Below are 8,102 nucleotides of genomic sequence, written 5' to 3'. Positions count from 1 at the left end.
ACACTTAGAAGAAATATTATGAACTTCGCACAAAAAGATGGAGAAACATTTTTTCAGTGTTGGGAAAGATTTAAGGACCTTCTGCTTGCTTGCCCACATCATGGATATGAAATTTGGAGGGTCATTAGTTTCTTTTATGATGGTTTGTCCTCAAATATGAGACAATTTGTAGAAATGATGTGTAATGGTGAATTCATGAGTAAGGAACCAAATGAAGCCTGGGATTATTTTGATCTTTTAGCAGAAAATGCACAAGCTTGGGATACAATAGATAAAAATGAAAAATCTAAAATAGCACCTAATGCAAAAGGAGGAATATATCTTATTAAAGATGATAATGATGTCAATGTAAAAATTGCTAATCTGACTAGGAAGGTTGAAGCCATGGAATTAAGCAAAGCCAATATAGGAAAAGCACAAACTATTGTTGAAAGTATATGTAGAATTTGCGAGAGTAACGCACATGTGACCAAGGATTGTCCTACAATCCCTGCTTTTCAAGAAGTGTTGCATGATCAAGCAAATTTCACCAATACTTATAAAAGACCATTTCCAGAAACATATAATCCTAATTGGCGAAACCATCCTAACTTTAGCTGGAGACATGGACCCACTGCCAATGAATCTCAAGGAAATTCTGTTCCTACTCCTTATGTGCCACCACATAGGAAATCCCTTGAAGATACTTTGCAAACCTTCATGCAAGGGCAGACCCAGATAAATCAGAATACCATGCAGTCACTTCAAGAACTTAAAAATTCTGTAGGTAGAATTGAGGCTCAACTCAATGTTAGGAAAAAAGGGACATTTCCAGCCCAATCTCAATCTAACCCAAAGGGTCAACATGAGGTCCATGAAGCAAGTTCATCCCAACCTAAATTTGAGCAAGTTAAGTCTGTCACAACCCTTCGTAGTAGAAAAATAATTAACAAAGAAATTCCGACAAAAGATGGCAAACCCGAAAAATCTATTAAAAAGAAGGATGAAGATGATAATGAACGAAATGATTCAATACCCCATCACAAAATAGTTGCTCCATTTCCTCAGCGCTTGCTTGCAGCTAAAAAGGGAATACCTGACCAAGAAATTCTGGAAATCTTTAAACAAGTAAAGATTAATATTCCTTTATTAGATGCCATTAAGCAGATCCCATCTTATGCCAAATTTTTAAAAGATCTTTGTACCATAAAGCGGAAGCTTTATGTACAAAAGAAAGCTTTTCTAACTGAACAGGTGAGTGCTATTCTCAAACACAACACCCCACCTAAATATAAAGATCCTGGTTGTCCTACCATATCTTGCATCATAGGAAACTTCAGGATACAACGAGCCCTTCTTGATTTAGGTGCAAGTGTTAACTTACTGCCCTATTCAGTTTATGAACAGTTAGGACTTGGTGAACTAAAACCCACCAAGGTTACTCTCCAACTTGCTGATCGATCTATAAAGATATCAAGAGGAGTAGTCGAGGATGTACTTGTCCAAATTGATAAATTCTATTTTTCAGTCGACTTCATAGTATTAGATACCCAGCCTGTCATGAATTGTACCACTCCAATACTTGTTATCTTAGGCCGCCCATTTCTAGCTACTTCTAATGTTTTGATCAACTGTCGAAATGGAATAATAAAAATGTCATTCGGAAATATGACTATAGATTTTAATATATTTAACATATGCAAACAACCCGATAACGACAATGAAAATGATGAAATTCATGGAGTTAATTTGATCGACTCCATTGTAGAAGATGCTCTTGTCCCATCTCTTTCTTCTGATCCTTTAGAAACATGCCTAACTCATTTTGGACATACAGAGATAAACCAAAACTTTAGAGAAATCAGTGCTATATTAGATTCAGCTCCTTTATTGGATACGGATAGGTGGAAATCTCGTTTTGAAGAATTGCCCCCACGCAACAATAGTCCTCTACCATCTAGTGTTCAAGCACCCAAACTTGAGCTAAAACCTTTACCATCTGAGCTCAAGTACGCATACCTTGGTCAAGAAGAGACTTTTCCTGTGATCATATCATCCCAACTCGAACAAAGTCAAGAACTAAAATTATTAGAAATTCTCAAAGAGCATAAGGGAGCAATAGGGTGGACAATTGCTGATATCAAGGGAATTAGTCCCTCAATTTGCACTCATAGAATCCACTTAGAAGCTGATGCCAAACCTTCTTGTCAACCTCAACGTCGATTGAACCCAAACATGAAGGATGTGGTTAGGACAGAAGTTCTGAAACTTCTGGATGCGGGTATGATCTACCCAATTTCAGATAGTAAATGGGTAAGTCCAACCCAAGTGGTCCCAAAAAAATCTGGTGTTACTGTAGTCAAAAATGCTAACAATGAATTAGTTCCAACTAGGGTCCCCACTAGTTGGCGTGTATGCATTGACTATAGAAAACTTAATTCTGTCACAAGGAATCATCACTTTCCTCTACCTTTTATTGATCAAATCTTAGAAAGGTTGGCAGGTCATAAATTTTATTGCTTCCTAGATGGCTATTCCGGTTATAACCAAATTGCAATTGATCCTGAAGATCAGGAAAAGACCACTTTTATATGTCCTTTTGGCACATTTGCTTACAAGAGAATGCCTTTTGGATTGTGTAATGCTCCTGCAACCTTCCAAAGATGCATGCTCAGTATTTTTTCTGACATGGTTGAGCATTTTTTGGAAGTCTTCATGGATGATTTTTCGGTTTTCGGCTCCTCTTTTGAAAACTGTGTAGACCATTTAAGGCTAGTCTTAATTCGGTGTGAGGAGAAGAATCTAATCTTAAACTGGGAAAAGTGCCATTTCATGGCAACTAGGGAAATTGTTCTTGGGCATGTCATTTCATCTGAAGGAATTGAAGTAGACAAGGCTAAAATTGACTTAATTGCTAATTTACCCAACCCAAAAACTATCAAAGATATACGCTCATTTTTGGGTCATGCAGGATTTTATAGGAGATTCATTAAAGATTTTAGCTCAATATCTAAACCCTTATGTAATCTCCTTCAAAAGGAAACCCAATTTGTGTGGTCTGAAGAATGTCAAAGAGCTTTTGATAAACTTAAAAGCTTGCTGACCTCTGCTCCCATCATGCAACCACCTGACTGGTCGCTTCCTTTTGAAATTATGTGTGATGCTAGTGAATATGCAGTTGGGGTAGTTCTAGGGCAAAGAAAAGAAAGGAAGCCTTATGTTATCTACTATGCAAGTAAGACTTTAAATAGTGCACAAAAGAATTACACCACTACGGAAAAGGAACTACTTGCCATAGTATTTGCACTAGACAAATTTAGGTCTTACTTGATTGGATCCAAAATCATTATCTACACTGACCACACTGCCCTTAAGTACCTTCTTTCAAAAAAGGATGCTAAGGCGTGTTTGCTTAGGTGGATCCTTCGGCTCCAAGAATTTTTTCTAGAAATAAGAGATAAAAAGGGGGTAGAGAACGTAGTAGCTGATCACTTATCCCATCTCACTCTTCCAGATTTCATAGACAATTCACCCATAAGAGACACTTTCCCTGATGAGCAACTCTTTGAGATCACGTCATCACCCTGGTTTGCAGACATTGCAAATTTTCTTGTCACGGATGAACTTCCGATTCATTGGAATAAACAGGACAAAAGAAAATTTCTAACCGAAATAAAAAATTTCTTCTGGGATGATCCTTATCTTTTCAAATACTGCCCAGACCAAATTATTAGGAGATGTGTACCTAATGACGAATTTATTAGTGTCATTTCCTTTTGTCATTCTGAAGCTTGCGGTGGTCATTTCTCTGCTAAGAAAACGGCTGCAAAAATTTTACAGTGCGGTTTTTATTGGCCCACCTTGTTCAAAGATTCCCATAACTTTTGCAAAGCTTGCGAGCGTTGTCAAAAGTTAGGTGGGATAACTCGTAGGAATATGATGCCCCTCAACCCAATTTTAATTATCGAAATATTTTATTGTTGGGGAATAGATTTTATGGGTCCATTTCCTCCTTCATTTGGAAATTTGTACATCTTAGTAGCTGTAGATTATGTCTCCAAATGGATTGAGGCAATTCCTTGCAAACATAATGACCATAAAACTGTTTTAAAATTTTTAAAAGAAAACATTCTTTCCAGATTTGGAATGCCTCGAGCCATCATCAGTGATGGGGGTTCACACTTCTGTAATAAGCCTTTTGAGGCTTTAATGCGAAAATATGGAATCACCCATAAAATCGCCACCCCTTATCATCCACAAACAAGTGGACAAGTTGAAGTCTCCAATCGATCAATTAAGAATATTTTGGAAAAAATAGTTAACCCAAATCGCAAAGACTGGTCTTTGCGTTTAACTGATGCACTTTGGGCTTATCGTACTGCTTTTAAAAGCCCGATTGGTATGTCTCCGTATCGTCTTATTTTTGGCAAACCTTGTCACTTGCCTGTGGAATTGGAGCATAGGGCTTACTGGGCTATTAAAAGATTTAATTTTGATATGGATAAGGCTAGTTCACTACGCAAACTTCAACTTAATGAACTAGAAGAAATCAGGAATGAAGCATATGAGAATGCTCGAATTTATAAGAACAAAATGAAAGTCTTTCATGATAGAAATATTATAAGGAAAACATTTGAGCCTTCTCAGAAAGTTCTATTGTATAATTCAAGACTTCATTTATTTCCAAAAAAATTGAGATCTAGGTGGACCGGCCCGTTTATAGTTAAAACTGTTTATCCGTATGGAACTGTTGAGATAGAGAATCCAAACACCGGTAATATTTTTAAAGTCAATGGCCAACGTTTGAAGTTATTTTTAGACAACTTTATCCCAGAGGTTGAATCGACTAATCTGGGAGATCCTGTTTATCGGGATTGATCTCTATATCTGCTAGAGATCCTCTGTTTGTATCATAATTTGTCTTTCTTTCATTTTATGTTAATATGACAATTGGAGAGCAACAACAGTATGCAATCATTCTATCAGGTAAATTCTCACCTTCAGCCTTATTATCCTTCATACAATCATTAATGCCATATTCTATGCATTCATGTTGCAACACTGGGGACAATGTTGAAATTAAGTTGGGGGGAGAGATTACTGTATTTTTCTATATATCATACCAATTGTCATATCATTTTAAAAAAAAATCTATTAAAAAAAATAAAAATATATATATATATATATAATAATAGTAATAATAATAACAAAAATATATTTTGTTGCATTTAATTACCACTTTAATTTTCTAAGCAAATAAGCATGTGCAGCTATTAAGACAAGAAGCATATTATGACTTATTAGAGACCTAATATTAGATCCCCACATAAGTATTCAATGACAATAGGAAGGTCTCAGGAGTTCACTTGTGTTACCTATTTGTTTGTTGACCTTATTCGCAAGAGAAGTACGAGTGTGCTTGTCCTAAAGTTCATTATTTGGTTTTCACATAAAGATAGAGTTTGAAATTCCCGGCTAGATCACCTGGGTGCCTTATGTTCTGACCTTGGTTGACCTATAGTCACAATACAGTCACGTTACATAAATAAATAAAAAAAAAGAGAAGAAATAAGTGACCAGTCTGGCCTCGTGGCGTAGTCTGGTTCGAGTAATTAAGTCCGAGGGGTGTTTCACCTAATGCCTTGAGCCAACTGGATCAAGAGTCATTGACCCAAAGCTCGTTACATGAACCTTACTATAGCCTAATGGAGTTGGACTGTTGTAGTCACTGTGCATTAAAAAAAATAAATAAATAAATAAATTTAAACATGAGTGAGTTAGTTAAACTTAAACCAAGTGACATGTGGATGACTGGTTTGACTCCATTGTTTTAGAACTCTGTGTACCTGGGAGTCTAGTTGGGATTGATAGCTTCATTTTTATATGCGAACCATTCTGGACAAATAACATGTGATATTCGGAAAATTTAGTGGGTCGGAAGCTAACAAATGGTAGTTAACACTTGTGAATTTGAGTAGTGCACCTAGAACTCAAGGGGTACCCAATTGTGGTGGAGGTATAGGTATTCTGAGACGTCACATTTACATTTGCCTTAAGGGTTGCTATGATTTAAAGTATCTTTTAACTTAAAAACGATGTTTGTGGGTAACATCACTACAAACCCTCACGAGACAACACTCGTCCACTAGGGTAACCTAGGGGTTTAACGGCTTGTTGCACATGCTAAGTGCAATCGTAATGCTCTACGAAAGCGAGTATTTATTTTAATTCATGCATATTGATATATATTAATAAAATAAACAATACTTTTGCACCCTTATTTTATCATTTTCACACTAAATTGCTAGAGACTAGCAATAAGCTAGTTGGGGGGTGTGATGAGAGTACAAAAGTAAAATTTTTGTATTATCTTAATTAGTATTATAGCTAATCTTTATTAATAAAATTAATTAATTAATGTTTTATTTGTGTCTGAGTACAAGTAATTCAAAAGACCCAATAACGCTGGGTTTGAGCCCAATGCTTGGCGTTCCGAGCTCAACAAATTCTTAGCATCTTCAACCGTCCGTGTGGCTCTCCAAGCATCATGGCATCTCATGAGCGTCCTTCCGTCTCCCCTGTTTCTTCCCAGCTCATCCAAGCGTGGAGCGTGCGACGGAAGAGGAGGCGGCCAGCAGCCATCGGGAGGAGAAGAGTCCCAAGCCGAGTCCTCCACTTCTTTTCCAGCGGCAGAAGCGTCACAACAATCATTTCATCTTCAAATTCCCAACGGCAGCGAGGGAAATCCAAAGCCAAACCGGCTCTTTCTTTCATCCGTGAAGCAACTCCCCAAGCTCTTTTGGCTTCCAAGCAACAGAGAACCGTCCCAGCCATGAAGAGCATCCCAAGCGTCGTGGCATTCGATCGTTTCATCCAGTCGAGTCCTCCACTCCCTTCCCAGCGAATAAATTCCAGCCATCTGAGGAGTCTTCCCAACACCCGTGGTTTCCCAGCAACTTCCCATCTCCAAGCCGCGTCTCATCAGCGTTCAAAACCGTCCCAAGGAACCGTAGCCTATAAAAGGACCCAGGTGAAGAAGAGATGTGGGGAGAAAAAGAGAGGATCTTACCAGCCGGGTTTGGGAGGAGGGAAGGCATCGGGTGGATCCATCCAAGTGTTAGCGGCTCTTCCCATCCCAAGTCTTTGCTGCCGGTGGAGGCAAAGGAGAGCTAGGGACGGAACAAGGAGAGGAGGGGGAAGCCAACATTTGCATCTTTCCCAGTCGGAAGAGAGGAGGCCTTTCATTTTTTTCTCCCCAACCGACTACATTCCCCTGGGAGTTGGCACAGAGGAAGGGAGAAAGCAGCTGGGAGAAGAAAACAGGGTGCTCTGTTTTCTGAACCAAAGAAAAAAAGAAAAGGGATTTATGTTTATTTTAAGTTATTCTTTACTAATTCTTTTTATAAAAATGTTTTCATTTCATATGAGTAGCTAAATCTTCTCTAGCTAAGGCTAGAAAAAAGCCTAGCATTTTCTTCATGTATTTCATTTAATCATCAATGGGATTTTAATATTTTTGATTTGATTTATGGTGCAGTAAATTTATAGAAATTATTTCAAACTCATATATTTTCTTTGATTTGTTATTTTTCCCGGGTATAACAGATGCTTAGAAATCCCTGTAGTTTAAAATAGAATTACTGTAATGCTGCCCATAAAACTAAATCTATTTAATTATGATTAATAGATGATTTTAAGAAAAGCATGATTAAGTGCTAGGCTGAATCCTAATGCCTTAGTTATATTTTTATCAATCTGAATATTATCTAGCCTTTAGTTTTTGTTCACTGTCAAATTCCTATGGATACGATCTCGAACTCACCGAGAATATTACTTTGCTACACCCTATACTTGAGGTATCCTACGTTTAATTTCTCTTTTTAAAAAGAGCAAGATTAAAATCATAGCAATCGACATCCATAATCACTATTCTACAAGATACGTGCTATTGCGTGGTTTATTTTTAAAATTGAAAGAGCCGATCAGCATCATATACACCTCCTCTTCTAAATCTCCATTTAGAAAAGCGGTTTTAACATCCATCTGCCAAATCTCATAATCTAAGTGTGCTGCTATTGCAAACATAATCTGAATGGATTTGAGCGTTGCCACAGGAGAAAACG

The 8,102-nt window shown here is 37.4% G+C and overlaps 1 non-coding gene across 1 annotated transcript; it reads right to left on the bottom strand.

The window, feature by feature from the left end:
* LOC148715142 (small nucleolar RNA R71) lies at nt 1–107 on the bottom strand. The gene has a single exon (XR_015974232.2). It is a non-coding gene; the product is annotated as a small nucleolar RNA R71 (small nucleolar RNA).
* Nucleotides 108–8,102: the final 7,995 nt, after the last annotated feature.

Source organism: Phoenix dactylifera, chromosome 13 (genome assembly GCF_051530095.1).
Source record: "Phoenix dactylifera cultivar Ajwa chromosome 13, Ajwa_hap1_PhDact_Kaust_v1.1, whole genome shotgun sequence".
NCBI classification, from domain to species: domain Eukaryota; kingdom Viridiplantae; phylum Streptophyta; class Magnoliopsida; order Arecales; family Arecaceae; genus Phoenix; species Phoenix dactylifera.
This window is presented reverse-complemented; position numbering and strand designations above follow the sequence as displayed.